At 38.3% G+C, this 16,342-nt stretch overlaps 1 protein-coding gene across 1 annotated transcript in view; it reads right to left on the bottom strand.

The window, feature by feature from the left end:
- LOC106907229 (zeta-sarcoglycan-like) overlaps nucleotides 1–16,342 on the bottom strand; it is a 206,551-nt gene that overhangs the window by 107,611 nt on the left and 82,598 nt on the right. The gene's annotated exons all lie outside the window — the stretch shown is intronic.

Raw genomic sequence — 16,342 nt, 5'->3', positions numbered from 1 at the left:
AATGGTAGCAGAGGAGCATTTAAATAAAAACGCTTAAACAAAAAACTAAAGTGCCTCAATAAATAAACTTATTTCTTCTCATCGATTTGGAGTTCGTCATGTTGTAGTTTAGATAAAATAAAGTTTCATATTATCAGGTAAAGGCATGACCACACTGATGGAAAAACCCCCCCATTAAACTAGTAAAGGAAGCATAGACTACACAACTTGCTTTCAGTCATTGAACTCTAAAGTTATTGAAGCACAGATGGAAGTTATGTGCTTTACAGCAGCATTTGCAATACATTGGTTTGCTCAGTGGGATAAAAGCGGCTTTGTGCCGGTTCGTGACCAGTTCTGCGGCGTTTTACAGATTCCACACGAGTGAATGCTCAAGAGATTGTTGGATCAGGCTTACACGGTGAGATGAAATTCCTTTAAAACAGTTATGTAGGGCATTATGAAAGCCGGGGCGTTTACACGGTGGCAGCTACTGTACCATATCCGATCTGCGCTTCTCAAAGTCACAGAGGAGGCGGCGCAGTGAGAGTGGATGTGCAATGGCTGCTCTAATGCCAAGTTAGCCTAAATGGCCGAGGGGAAAAAAAGCATTTTGAAATAAAAATGTGATTCTGAACAGTTCTGATGCCTCTGACATTTGTTTTTGTATTAATATAAAATGAAAGTGAAGGTAGTTGATAATGAATGCATTTGCCTTCAAATGGAGTCTGCATTCGAATTAGTGATGCTTTCTTTGTTCCCGTCTCTTTTCTATGATCACAAATATCAATAAGACCTTCTTCAGTTGTGCAATGTGCCAGGAAATTATCAGGGTTTTATTAGAGTCAATGAAAAACAACAAAAATATACATATTATCATTATACGATTTCTTCATATTATAACTGTGGCATTTTACAAATACAAACTTTTGTCTTAAATAGTGTAGAGCAGTGGTTCCCAAACTTTTTCTCCTGGGCACCCCCCATGTATTACAAATAGCTGTCTGGTTGAACGATGTGTGTGTGTGTGTGTGTGTGTGTGGGAGGGGCGTAAGAGGAATCTTAGAGACTCCCTGTCTCAACTAGTTGAAGCTCCACAACAGCAAAAAAACAAACAAACAAATATATGCAACTGTAACATTTAAAAATCATTATAAACGCCCAATGATAATTAAAACCGCTGAAACAGGAATTAGAAATTAAATGAATTTAAAATGAGAATTGAAAAGTTAAAAGCAAAGAAATTCTACTACAATTTAGAGACCATGTATAAAACCCAAAAGGCTAAAAACAAACAAACAAAAAAAACAAAAACACAACAAAACATCAGACCTGGATTAAAACAGTGATGTGCGGTTGGGGAATCATCATGGAAAAATAAAAAAATCATTTATAAAGATATTTTCACCGTGTGGTTTTTACTATAAAATATCTATTTTGTCATTTAATTTAACCAAATCTGATTATTTTTTTCTTCAAAATCGCAGAATTTTTCGCATTTTTCCATTCAAATGCTCAGAAGCGAAGCCGGTGAGGCAGCAGTGAGCTGAGCCTCACCTGGGATTGCGCAACCTCTCGCTAACTGCACCGGTTGCCATTCTATGAGAGCATGCTCCTCCTGTCTGTACGTCGCCAATAAAATGGTTAAAACATTTAATCTATGAACTGATTTTCCATAATTTAGCTTATGTACTTAATGTACTGTGTTTTTATTGTCACTAACTGTGTGTAACGTGTTTCGTGTGCTGAGGAGCGATCAGAAACGGCAGAGAACAGATTAGAGGTGAGGCAGGCAGTTCTCTTGCCTCATGGCTGGGGGCGCTCATGAACCCAGAGATTGTGACTCCACAACTGCAGAGTAAGAGACGGTAACAGCGAGCTAGCCATACAGTAGCTGTGCTGATACAGAGAGCGAAAAAGACGTGGTTTTGAGTTGTACTTTAACGGTTTCTCCCTTTGCTGTTAAGCACAGCAGGAAATTAATAATATTTACATGTCTAAGTTTGATTGAGATAACGGAATTATTCTGCGGCGGCGGCGCAGCTAAGCATCACATGTTAAAGAATAGTCTTTTTGCCCTCCAGCATTGCACACATGCGCGAAACTTCCTTATGTAAACAATAACATGCAGGGGGTTCTAAATTTGTAAATCCGATTATAATTAAGTCGGTGCCTGACCAGATATGAACCTCACTGCACGTCACTGGATTAAAACTATGCAGCGATTTAATTAACTGTACAGCAAATAACAGGCTCAGTTTACTCAGAGTCAACTGTACCGATCAGCCTTGGTAGACAGGAACAGTTTGAATAACTTTACAGCAAAGTGTGTTTCGGATTCTCAAATTAAATCAGGCACTTGGTTCAACAATAAAAAGGCCTTTACTCTCGGAGATGCCAAGAAACACAAGTAATCATGTATTCTGAGAACATTTCATCAAGCTATTTTCACTCAGCCAAGAGAAAATATGAGAGGTTTTTTTTTTTTTTTCCCCTGGTGTCAGGTCTTGACAAATCAATGAACAGACGTCACTTCTTAGACTTCCTGCCATGTTGGCTTTTCAGTTATGCTCTCATTTACTTTAAGTGATGTAAAAACTCCCAATCAGTGCCTGCCAAATTCAAGCAAAGGTGGCAAATACACGAGTAACTGATATTGATTTATCTGATTTGAACTTTTGGGAACCTATCAGGGTAAAGAAAACCTGTGCGTCTAATAAACTCTCAGCAATTTAGACAAACTAAATTCCAGGCAATGTGCAGCTTTTCCACACACACACATTCACATTTGAGGAAACCAAACTGACAGTGTCTGATCAATACGAGGCTTTTCTGGTGTTGTTACATCTGCAGCCATTACTCTGACAATATAGTGGAGGCATGGAGCTTATTCAATAAGCAATTACACATCAGGCCCGGGGAATCTCAAATGAATCCACTCACTGTAAAATGAAAATACACTCATAAGATGAAACCCTACAGCTGGACGTAAGGACAAACGGGAGACTCCGGCTCAGACCGGCTCACTCCAGACCCACTGAAGTGTAGAAACAAAATGAGTCAGGCGGTTTTACTCCACCTCACTGCTCCGTCGCCCAAACGTCAGTCCAGCTCAACACGACGGCCTTCCTTTCAACACTCCATCTCACATACCGATCATCGTTTTGTTAAATTTTTTTCATCTATTTCACGTCATTGTCATGTATTATGTGAAAAGGTCCCTGAATTTGCGTGGATAATGTAGACTGGATTTCTTGTGCTGCGTTATATAGGTTTTGAAGAAAAATAAGAGTGAAAAATCTGTTTTTATTTTTGTGTAATAAACACACAAAACACTTTTTTTGTGTTCATTAAATTTATTCAATTTATTTGAATTTGATAGTGCGTTATTTTCTGAAGACTTTGTGTCGCATCATGTTACCACTGACTGTAGTTCTACTCCTTAATTGAGGAAACTGACCTTGATGAAATATGAGAGATGATGACCGCTTAGACAAAAACAAGCAGCCTCTTACTCGTACATATGAAATAGTCATAAAATTTCATTTTGCTATGGTAAACAGAGCGGATCATATGTTTTTAAACCATTTGTTGTCAAATTCCCCAAGATGGGTACAAATCGACTTATTGTCAGTACAAAACATTCAGTGACAGACGCCCACATTTTGTACCTAAATAGTACAGAAATGGCAAAAACATGCAACATTATTACTATTTCTTTTCTCACTGTAACATATTTAAGCATCTGGTAAATGTCTGATACTGGAAGCATATATACTATGTGTAAATGTTCTTATTTGACATTAAATGCTTCCTCTAATATAACACAAAAGACTGCTTCCACATCAACAAAAAATAACTACACAGTATATCTGTTGAGGAAATCACAGATTTTTTTTGAAAGTATGCAATAAAAAAATAGACATAGTGCCAGTTTGGAAAGCCATAATTATTAAGTAGCTTAAAGAATGCTCCAGATACATCTCTTGAGGTTATGTAAGAGGTAGAGTAGGAGTAGAAAACCACTTATTTCTCAGGATAACTGATGTAAAACACAGCTTTCCTGGAAAGGTGCAGTAAAGCCTCTTATTTACTGCCGTTACAAAGAGTTTGTGGAAAGACGGACCAACAGGAGTCAGAGTTCTCCCTCTAACTTTACCTTGGCCTCACAATTATCCAAAACAACCACAATGCACACACATTCATGCACGGTATAGTCAGCATTCAGACAGGCTCCTATTACGAACACAGCCAAACAGACAAAACTGAACATTTACAGTCACATCAAGATTCATTTTGAAAAGATTTTTAGCACTAATTAATATACTAATTATATGAAAATGGAACATATACAAACATACAAACACATATTTTCTTAATTAACTTTCACTTGGAGTTTAGAAAATAAAGACTGAAAGTCATCAACATATCTAAAAGCAATTATTTCCTGTAGCAGCAGACTGTTGTAAAAAAAAAAAAAAAGCACATCTCTATAAATTTAGCATAGGAAAGGCAGCTCAAGGCAATACCCAAATAGGACATGTTTTGATATCTCTATAAATGGATCTGTGTGTGTGTGTGTGTGTGTGTGTGTGTGTGTGTGTGTGTGGGTGTGTGTGTGTGTGTTTGCGTGCGTGTGAATGTGTGACTTTGGTGTGTGCAAGGTCAACAGAGTTGGTGAGTTTGCAGACGTCCTCTTCAGTGTTGAGATAATGATGGATTCCCCCATCATGGCGAGGTTAACTGGCAACCTGTCCTATTAGGTGAAAGGATGCCATTTGCAAGGTTACACACACGCACACGCACCCCACCAATCCAGCCGAGGCATAGACATGTTTATCACCATGACTTTTAGATGTCCACACATGCACACTGATGTACATAGATGCACATTAGGCTCAATGTCTACCAGAGCTGAAATGTGTTTTAGGCGCCCTAAAATTTGGGACTGCGGTAATTTTTCATAAAATCCTTCATGTCAACACCAGACAACTACAGGGAAAATGAGGAATGGTGTCACCTTCCTCACAAAAAGAAAAAAAAAGCATCTGGGAAAATGGCAGAAAGGACGCACTGATTAGGAACATAAAATAAATAAATAAATAAAAAACGTCCTAGTTGCATATTTCAGCTGCAACTTTTACTTAAGACATATTTACACACGACCACCGCTGATGTTTCTTTCTTGCCCTTTTCTCCAAAAGCACAGCAGTTATCAGTGGGGTGACATGGTTTGAATCTGAGAGGAGAAAAAAACTGTTTAGATGTGTAATATCTAAACAGTTTTTCAATAGTACTAATAGCACTTAGTAAAATTGGTATTTCATCCCCGAGAGCACAACTAGTATTCTGGCTACACCCAATTTGTTACGTTGCATACGAGTCAATCATTGAATCATTATTAATAGACACAGCTGTCTGAAAGTTTAAGACCGTTTTAAGCTCACCGATCCACAGAATCATTTTTCTGGAACTGTAACCTCTCTGCCATAGTGGCAGAGCAAGGAGCCATCAAAGGACGTCAGAGACGAGATGGATCTCCACGAAGCTGGAGTGTTCTCCAAGATCATCAACTTGGAAGCTCGGTGATAACTGTTGTACTGATTAATCGGAAATGGAAGAAATATGAAAGTACCGTCTGCCGCCCTCTGGAGCTCCACCCAAGGTCTTTGCGTGTGAGAATGATCACGAGAAAATTGAGAGATCAGCTAAGAGTTACACAGGAGGAGCACGTTAATGAGCCAAAGCCAGTTGGACGACAGTCACCGATCGAAATGATTCAGAAGTGGCTTGGGAGGAAGGCCTGCAGTCACATAGGACTAAACTCGAGCTTTGACATCAATCCGACCCTCGGTGTTTGGAAGACAATTAGCGAGTATGACCCGGAAAACCCCGTTCTCACAGTCGAGCACAGAGGTGGGGATATTATGATTTGAGGCCATTTTCCTTCTAGGGTTGGTGATGACCTCACCTCATTAAGAGGTTCCTTCCCTGTCAAATCTGGGATGAGAAAGAACACACACACAAAAAATGTGAGTCTGAGCAAGAAAATAACTCAAAGCACACTGCGACAATAACAGAGTAGCAAGACAGGGGGAAAAAAAAAAAAAAAAAAAAAAAATCAAGGTCATGGAGGCTCAAGACCAAAGGAGATTTTCTACAGGATCTCTCCAGAGGGAGTTGTGGCTTCACGCAACATCAGCCAAGAACCCTGATGGATTTAAGTAAGGATGCACCCATAAATCAGCCAGTCGACAAATTGGCCCCGATTTCCTTAACTTTGGAAGATCGGTGATCGGCTGATACTTAAATCTGAAGCCGATTTCATCCACCAACCTGATCTATCTGGGCAAAGGCCTAAAAACCAACCACTGTCCTCTTTTGCTCTTCTGTGAGAGGTTTGACCGACAGACCACCAGGTTATGTCTGCAAGTTCTCAGTTAGCAAAGGTCAATCCGCTGCTGCCAAATCAGAGCCTTTCTTACTATGTTTAGAGACATTTCAGACAAAAACAAAAACAGAAACACACTGGTATCGGCAGGTCAGTCTTGTTAAAGATCAGTAACTGGCCAGAAAACTGTAATCTCTGCGCCCCGAGATTTGAGGTTTCTGTAAAGTAGGTCAATTTCCCAGTTTGAAAACCTAATGACCAATGAAAGTGGTGTAGCTGCTGTGCTTCCCATTTTTACCAAAACTTTCATTTAATGCATTTTTTCCTGGATTAGTCTTTCTTTTCACACCGAAATAAAACAACCATCTATCTTTTATTTGTAAGTGAGAACACTTAACTAAAATCAGCAGGCGATCAAATGCTTATTTTCCTCAGTGGATGTTTGAAGATGCAGTCCCTTGTAGAAGTATTCCTTTGGATATAACATAGCGCATAGTTATGAACTGAAAGGGAAATGACAAGTTTCAAAATTATTTACAAATAATAAAAAAATGTGCAATTTCGCAAGGCATTGGACGGCTAAACAACCGAGTTGCCTGCATCTACATGAGATAAAATGCAAGTATTTCAAGTCAAACACTAAAATTCTGTCTGCCGTTAAACAGAACAAGAAAAACCTTTGCTGGAAATATGTGAATTATTTATGTCACGTTGATATGCTAAATTAAACAAACGTTCAAATCAAAAGATGTTAAATTCAATGTGCGCGCAATATTCCCCCCTCGAGGTCTCTGTGGTGAGCTTTCTTTTCTGGTGCTAAATAAAAAGATACCTGATGTGTCAGTTATCCCAGGGGGATAAATATTAACCTCTTCTGAGGCGGTTTGCCACTTTTTTTGTGCGAGCCTGCAACCTTTCTCCAAAGCCCGTCTGACTGACAAATGACAGCAAAGACTTTCCTGATGCTTTGCTCTCCCCACACAAGCCACTCACCCACTCAAATTGGGCACAAAATCACAAAGGAGCATGTTGACAAGTGCAGTTAACATCACCTTGCTTCCACCAACAACTGTGTCCCACTTCACTTTTGTACCCCTCGAGACAGCCTGAGTGACAAATAACAGCAAAGGTCTAAACCCTTTTCACACTTGTACGCGTCTGCCTGCTTTGCTCCCGTCAATGCGCGTGTTCTTGTAAAAAGAAAATAAGTCTGAAATGTAAGGACTAAGGAGGAAAAGGAAAACTAGTTGTAAAGAAGAAGGTTGCTTTAATACAATTTAAGGCGAGGGCTGTTACAGAAACATACAGTTTGAGAAAACAAACTTTTTAACTGAGTAATTAGAAACAGTTCAAGCCAGGAGACTTTGGTACTGTGCTTTTACTTTAGGAGTTCAGCAGCATAGAGGTCTGGAAATAAAGGAGATTAGAGGCTTAATTTTCAGAGAATGCGCTGCATGCAAAGTAAAGTCTGGATACCCGTAACGTCCTTGAAACAAAAATCTGTTGGGTCAGAAGACTTCTCTAAAAAAGCATTGCAGAGCCGCACGATGCAGACAGTACTGCAGGAGCACAGCTGCATTCTGGGGGGAAAAAAAGGGAAAGGGAGTCTGACACAGAAAAATACCTGGAGAAGATTTTATACTCCCAAAGGTGCCTGCGATCATGGGCGGTCTGGCCATCTGGCATACCGGGCATTTTCCCAGAGGGCCTACAGTCCCGACACGTCTTTTATTTACAGGGTCAGACCAGCCCACTGAACCCGTAGATCATCAGACTACCAACACCCGGCTGGTCCAACCTCATTCGACAACGGCTCCTTTCCTTTTTGACGTGTCTTTGTAATGCATTCTGCAGAAAGAAACGTCTTGCTACAGTCAACCACAGCCTCTTGAAACATGCGAATGTTTTACTGGTCCAATCGTATCACAAAGCATCTTTTCCCTTCGGCCCCATGTGCCAGTGCGCATTGCAGTGTTTGAACGAGATGGAGAGGAAATGTAAAGGAGACACAGAGAAACTAGGAGAAAAAGACAAACGTAGTCTTCGAGCAAACGCAGTCAAATGTGCCAAAACAGCAGCTTGGTTTGCCACAGAACCTGCAGTCGGACGAACTGCTTTCACAACACTTGTTGCTGTGAAATAAGTCGGCTAAAGCAGTTTAACCCTTGGTAAAAGTGTATATATTTTAAAGGCTCTTATAAGATTATTCAACACCCCGTGTCGTTGTCGTTGCCTTACTACTTTCTAAGATGAGGTACAAAAAAATGACAGTCTTGGTATTTATTGGCTTTTCTTCATTTTCAGTTTGAGTTCACTTCACCTGCACCAAAACATGAAAAAGTTGGAACAAGGTTGAAACACTTCTAAGAAAAAAAAAGAATCAGTTCAAGTGTGTTGGATACAAATGTTGTGCCTTTTGAATTTGTATAACTCTTTAGATGATGTTAGAAAAAAATATGTAAAGGACAGCAATAATGTTGGCTAGCTTTTAAATATTGAGTGCAGCACAACGGGCTGGGGGGTCCACAATATCAACAGAAAGACTCTTTTCTCACTTAATGTGGACAGAAAATATCAAATTCTACTTCTTTTATTTCTTGGGACTTGCTTGAATAATTGCCAGACTCGTATTTGTTCAAATTTTAAGGGCACAGATTAATGGAGCAGCCATAACAACAACAAATAAAACACCAAAAGGAGGTTAGTCTGAGTTTTAATGTGTTGTATTGACTCAGCAACCTCAACAAGGATAATTAAAAAGTATAAAAAGGTTGTTAATATTGATTTGCTGATATTCAGGATGGCTGCTGTTACTTATTTTTCTTCCAAACACACATTTTAATCTATAATGGATTTGTGTTACGGAAAAAATAATTTCAAATGTCTCCAACATGTACTGGTTAAAACTCCGTAGTCTGAAGTGTTGTTATTCTCCACTTTGGTTGGCGACATTATTTATTTTCCAGAGATGACAAAGTTCAATGAGAGGAATAAAAAGTTTGATTGGGATCTCTTCTTAAAATGGATTCCACTCATTTGTAAAACAAAAATATTAGTCCTGTATTAAGTTTAGTTTAAAGAAAACTTTACACTTTCCAGCTCACAGCCCAGCAGGTTGAACCCCGACCCCTATAAGAAACATCTAAAACCTGATTAAGTCCCAGTGTTGCTTTCACAGTCAACTTCTCAGTTTCTGAGAAAATGTGTCCATGTGTTTAGTTTTACTCTGAGTCAGAGTAAAACTAAACACATGGACACATTTTCTATCCAGTTTAGTGTTCCTGTGGGGTTTCCTCCAGCAAACTGATTCAAGTGATGACCTGGTTCCATGCCGACTGAGTTTGCTCACCAATCGTCCTTTGGTTTTCCATCATCACAAGGACTTACACCAGAAACCATAGATTGTTGATTGTTTTTTTTTTTTTTTTTCTTTTTTGTTTTAACCCAAATCCGGAGCTGGGCCGGTGGAGGAAAAAAAAAAAAAAAGAAAAAATTAAACAAAAAAAACTTTTGTAAAAAGAAGTAGGTAGGCTGATTCGAGGGAAGTAATCAACATTATGAGAGTCTCGTCTAAACTCATGACTTGGTTCAATTTTAATACGATTGATCTAAGCAGCAGTTTTAAAAAAAATTCCATCAGCAGCTCAGTAAGACGAGCTTACTTTCCATTATGTGTTCACTGTTCAGTCGACATGGTCAGTCACTTTGTTTGAGTAGGTAAATGTGCAGCGTTGTTTCCCACTCAACCTAAATTTCAGAATCAGTTCTTAAGATTCAGCTTTCTTTGTGTTCCTACAGGGAAATTAGTGTTACAGCAAGTAAAAATAAAAAAATCTACAATACACTTAAAGGTCTAAAAGTGAGGGATAGTAAATTGAGCAGAAACAACATCAGTTGCATACGATGCAGCTAAAGTGCTAACAGTATGTATTCATCATCAATTCCTTCCAACACCAATATCAACCAATTAGATACAACGGCCCTGTCCAAGGGTAAAACCGAAAATAGCTGCAGACGAAGGAGTGATTCCTCGTTAATTTTCATATGAGGAAGTCTGGGCTGGAGGTCAGAAAAGAGAAACTGGAACTTTGATTATAATCATATTGAAATGTGTTCATTATAAGCCAGACATATATTTACGCCATTGCATTAAGTCTTTCAATACACACCTGAGCAGAGGAAAGAACATGCCTCAAACTATTTTACTGAACATTCCCCTTTTTAGGAATTTTACAATGGTTTGAGGCAAATTTGAAACAATAGGCCACCAGGGAATAAATGCAGGTTAAGCAGAAACCATTTCAATCAGGATCTATGAAGGTGTGTGCTTTTGGTTATCAATCCTTTTTGCATTTGTGTTCTGTTCTTTTATTTCACAGATCAGTTCATTCTTCTTTGCATTTGATCTAACCTTTTAGTAGAGTCTTCTTTGTTTCCTCCCAGGTTCTTCATTGTCGGCATCCTCTCCATGACGGTTTTACAGATCTCCAAGTGCTTACCTTTTTTAGTTTAGTTTGTTTTTTTATCTTTTCCTTCTTCTGTGTCAGTTTCTCAGATATGCAACTCTTACTTCAAACAATTCCAACATCATCAACATGAAACTACAACTATATTGTCTGTGTCTATTTACATGACATCAGGATATGGTCTGAAAGTCCTGCCTTTTCCACTGCCGCTGGAAGAAATGGAGCATCACTTGGCCAATCCCCAGCTAGCCGCACAGGGCACTGACATGATGGCTACTTCTCACAGCTAACACCAGAGACAGACGCCTCCATTCCTGCTTCTCACGTTTTTCAAATCTGGGGAACATCTGGAAAACCAGCTCTGATCTACAGCACATTAAACTAACACGCAGACAAGATTATCCTGAACACAAACTGAAACAGCTTTACATTTTCATCCTAGCTTGATGTGACTGGCTTAAATGTGACAAAAAAAAGAAAAAAAAGAAGATACTTTCCTGGATATGAACACCTAACTTTCTATTCACACAGTGTAATAAACAGCTTTGCACTGATGTGAGGAGAACATAAAATAAAAAAGCTTAGTTCAAAATGTTCCCTAAATAGCTGCACTAGTAAAAACACTTCAACACATTTTTACGACTTATTGTGAGCTGTAAAAAAAGATTTCCGAAATGCTCTTCAATGTCATGTATTATAAGAGGTAAACTGTAACTTCATCTGTTCAGTGACGAAGGCTCTGAGGACATCTTAAAGCCAGCCTCGTGTCAAATCCAATGCAGTCTGCCAGCTATTCGCCATGGCACAGGCAAAATGTTCTCCCTCTCCCTCTGCTACAGTCTGATGCTCTCACTCCCTCTCTCCCTATATGCGTATATAATTTAAAATCTTTCTTCTTTAAGTTTGTCAAAGAATCCTATTCCATTTTAGGCTAGAGCTGCTGTAGAAATGCAGAACTGTGACTTAGTGTGGTTTTTTTTTGTATCTCTCCTAAGAACTGAGCTCAGCTCAAAACATCTGGATTTTGTGAAAATAAATAAAATAAATACAAAAATAAAAATAAAAAAACATAGGTGATTTTGTTTTCTTTGACATAAATATATATTTTTAACTTACTTTACAGCTAAAGAAATTGGTTGTCCACCTGTCTGTACCCCTATTTACACTGCAAAAACACAACATCTTTATTTAACCTGTATTTTCGTCTAGTTTCCAATGCAAATACCGTATAAAGTAATTGTTCTATTGGCACACAAATTGACTTATAATGTGGGAAACATATCTTGTTATAACTTAAGTGATCTGCCAATGAAACTAGTACTTTTTCATCAATATAAATAAATTATTTACTTAAAATAAGCTTTTGTATCTTGCTAAAATGTTACTTTTGTTTTATTTCAAGTTTGCTAAGATATTTGCACTAGAAACTGGACAAAAGAAATACTTGGTAAGATTTTATATTTTCGCAGTAGTGAAATAATCTACCAGTGTAACAACCAATACCTATGAGATCATTTGTAAACTATAAACAACTCAGCTTTTCAATCTTTGACCATGAAAAAAACAATATCCAGCAACATTTTAAACCAAACACAGCCCCCTTTACACACTGTTTCATACACTTGTGTTTCATTTCCTTAGAATGTACAAAATAACACTTCAGTATTACCTTCCTATTCATTCTCAATTTAACATAAGTCAGGCTGCCACAGACTTTTTGGCATAGCCAGAAATCCACCAGCATAAAGTGTCTTATGAAATGTTTACATAAATCATTTGTGCTTTCATTAGAGCAGAACATAGCTCAACAGACATGAACAATAAAATAGGATAAAAGATGGGTAAAAAAATATTTTCTATTTCCCACTCAATTATAGCCAACTTTAAAGAAAGATACTTAATTTACACCAGCTACACTGGCCATCAATCTAAAACCTGTCATTGTAGAACATCTTTAGAAACCTACTGAGTTAGCTCTGTCTTTCCAGCTACATTTCTCTGACTCAATGTAGGGGAAAAAAAACAAAAAAAAACGTGATTCATCATCCGCTTTTGTTCTTGTCATCAGATATGCAACTTCTTAATTGGGCCATGGTTGACTGATCATCACTGCTGGATCCTGTTGCCACAAACTCCCATCTGCCCATCACCTGCCTCTAAATAGACAAATCAAACAAATCCTCCTCCATTCTTTCTAAAACTGTAGAGATGACAAAAACACACGTTCCTATAAACCGAATCTGCAAAAAATAAGAAATATCACAAGAAAAACATTTTTTTTAAGAACAAAACCCTACATATTTACAATATGTGACAAACTGAGTAGGATGGGACAAAGCATGCCTGGTTTCACCTTAGTTTATTTAATTTGCAAATATCTGCACTGTCTCTTTCAAAATGACAAAAGCTGTGTTTATGCTGTGTACTATATATACAGCACATTTAGAAGGCTGGCAGGGTGACATCAATGGCCCAGCACATGAACAAACATTCAGATTCACACATTTGTGGAGCAACAACTGCACACAACACAGAAAAGCTTATTAGCTTGTTAGGTCAAGACTCAGAGGTTCATTACAATTCAAGGACAAGGTTCCTCTTTTGAAGCCAACAACAGTGAGCATTTTGAATGAGTAAAACAGGCGATTCAGAAGAGAGGTGAAGAACATATTCACTTTAAGCATGAAAAAACATCAAATAGAAGAAATGGCTAAAGGTTCCATCTTTTTCTGTACCTACAGTGCAGCCTTGATTCATCACAGCTGGTGGATTCACAACCATTCAGCATTAAGACACGTTTCCAAAACGAGCTGGGTCATTTCAGAAATGACCCAAACAACAGACAACATAGATGTGAGATTACTGGCCCGTGATCGTTTTGACTGTATCGATACCAGTCTCCTTTCATGTGATGGTTATGTTTTGGGTCTTCTTACAGATCATAAAGAGGTGGTGACATCTGAATCACTTGAAAATCATTTGAAATGACGGTCATCTAATCTTGAGTTGTTCCAAAATGAGTCCAAGACTTTCCAAAAATTATTCTTGAGTTTCGCTGGTCGTCATATGGTATTAGTCAATCCACTTGCTGATGTGGACCACTTATGTTGGCAAGGATAAAGTGATACAGTGATGACAGGATGTTCAAAACCACTTCTTAAATTATTTCAGTGTTTGTGTACAGAAGTGTTTCTGTAACCAGGAGGGGGGAAACAAACATTTCCTGCATGTCTAACATGTTTCGTTGACCATAATGTACCTTGTTCACATGTCCTCCAACGGAGTGATGATTTTCCTGCCTCCTCTTTTGCTTCATCCATCGACCTCAGGCCTGCGACCCAGAAATAAATCCTACCAAGACATCTTGAAGCATCTATCTAAATTTAAATTTGTGTCAGGAGATGTTTTGTGAAGGATCTAAAAGCGGAGATGTGTATCCTATTGCTTGGAAGTCGACTTGTATGAAAGAGTAATTGGATGTTGCTGAAGTCTTTTCATGAACAGAGCTCAGGTCAGATCAAGCGACTATGAAGCATTGGTTGCTGGGGAGCATCTCATGATTTTCTAAATATATTAATATTTCTGAAATTAACTTCCTTTCCATACGTTTTTTTTCTCCTCTCCTTTTGCTTTTCATTTTCCTCCTAGAAACGGCAAGAAATACTTTTTTTTCAGTTTTTATATAGATGTATATAGATATTTATGAATGAGTGAAAGGTAATTAAATTAGCCTGTACTGAATTGGAACAAATTAGATAGAAGCGAACTGTATGTTATTGGATTTAAACTTTCTCTGTCTACCGTTTCTCTATAGCACCATGAGATTACTTTTGTGGTGAAACAGTGCTATAGAAATGAACTAAATTGAACCGAATTGAAACTGATGATGCAACTCCGCCGCACGTCATATATGACTGTCAGTTTGAAATTGGCTGAGAGACAAGAATGCCTCGTTTTATGAGAAACCTACTGCATCTTCCCTGCATCTCCACCCACATCTCAAGTGGGAAGGATGGGGACAGCAGGAAAAAAAACCGAGCCAGACGTTTGAACTAAGGGGATCTTTAAGTTGAAGCAGGTGTGCCGCAGCAGGAAAACATCCAGAACATGCAGGGTAGGGCAAAGCTGGAGGGAAGATTTAAAAAAATTGTGACATTATATTAAGCAGAAAATTATTAGTATTTAAGTTCTTTATGAATAAGCACAGGCGATAACCGTTAGGGTTCTTTAAGTAAAAGAGTTTCAGTGTCATAACAGACCGAGTTTTTTTTCAGTTTTATGTTTTGCAAACAAAAAAAAAAAAAATTCCTGTTGCTGTTGTGACCCAGAAGTGTTTCCACATGTCACAATTAAGGCAGTGTTTCCATGGTGACGCAACGAAGCACGACAAAATGAGTCTGTAGGTGCAGCACTACTAACGGTTCATTTACCAGTGTTCAGTATGGTCATACATTTTTGAACTTGATTTTTGTGTTTTACAAGTCAAAAATGAACACAACTTATCCTTATAAACCTGCTCTATTCTGGATGGACCAAAAATATATGCTGCATTTCTTACAGGCACATCTTTGCTACTTCACACACAAAGAAACTGCAACGATTCTCCTTTAATTTGAGAGCAGACGGTTGTTTTGCTTGTTCTCCACAAGCAGTATAATTGTTTTTGCTGATGCAGTCTTTGTGACAACATATCACTTTGAACAATCCCTTTTTATCTGGTCTGAACTTAACCCGACAAACTGAATGCTTACCATCAAAACTTTAAGACTAAACCCAATGATGAACAGGGATAAAACAGGGATTTTTTTTGCCAGTGATTTTATTTTTAAAATTCAAAAATGGTGAGATAGCCAACTAACAAGTGAATACTAATTACAAGAATGAATACTGAAAGGCACACCAACAACAAAATAGATTTCAGTGTGATGAGTGACATTTTTTGGGAACATTTCTGTAGATTATATCCTAATGAACTAGATTGAGGAACGTTGTCGTTTTGACCAATTATCTGTAGAAATGAGTGAGGAACAATTTGTTATGATGGACGGAACCAATTCTTGATTTGAGAAAGAAACTTATTGATTGTTGTGATCTGTGTTTCCTGTGTCGTTATTTTTGAGGTTTTCTGTGTTTAGTCCTGTTCCTGTCCTGTCTTGCCTGTTGGTTGATCCCAGGTGTGTCTCATTCCCCGTTTACCCTCCCTGTGTATTTAAACCCACCTGTTGTCTTTGTCTCCTGTCGGGTTCTTGTCTATGATAGTTCGTCTGCCGTCACAGTTGAACTGTTAAGTCCTGTGTCGGCATTAGCTCGTCGCGTCAGTCTTTGTTTAATCCAGTTGCTACCGGTGCTGAGGCTCTGTGTTTCCGCTCTGCTGTGCTGCCTGAAATCTGGACTGTTTTGAGCTACACTCTTCATTAAATCAATCATCTTCATCTCAAGCTGGGTCCCTGCAAAACTGATCTATTTAATGTAGATTCAGGGAAAATATGCACATTAGTACATTGAA

Source organism: Poecilia mexicana, unplaced genomic scaffold, assembly GCF_051168715.1.
Source record: "Poecilia mexicana isolate PSO_F unplaced genomic scaffold, ASM5116871v1 scaffold_2, whole genome shotgun sequence".
NCBI lineage: Eukaryota > Metazoa > Chordata > Actinopteri > Cyprinodontiformes > Poeciliidae > Poecilia > Poecilia mexicana.
The sequence above is the reverse complement of the archived record's forward strand: the minus strand, read 5'-3'. Positions and strand labels throughout refer to the sequence as shown.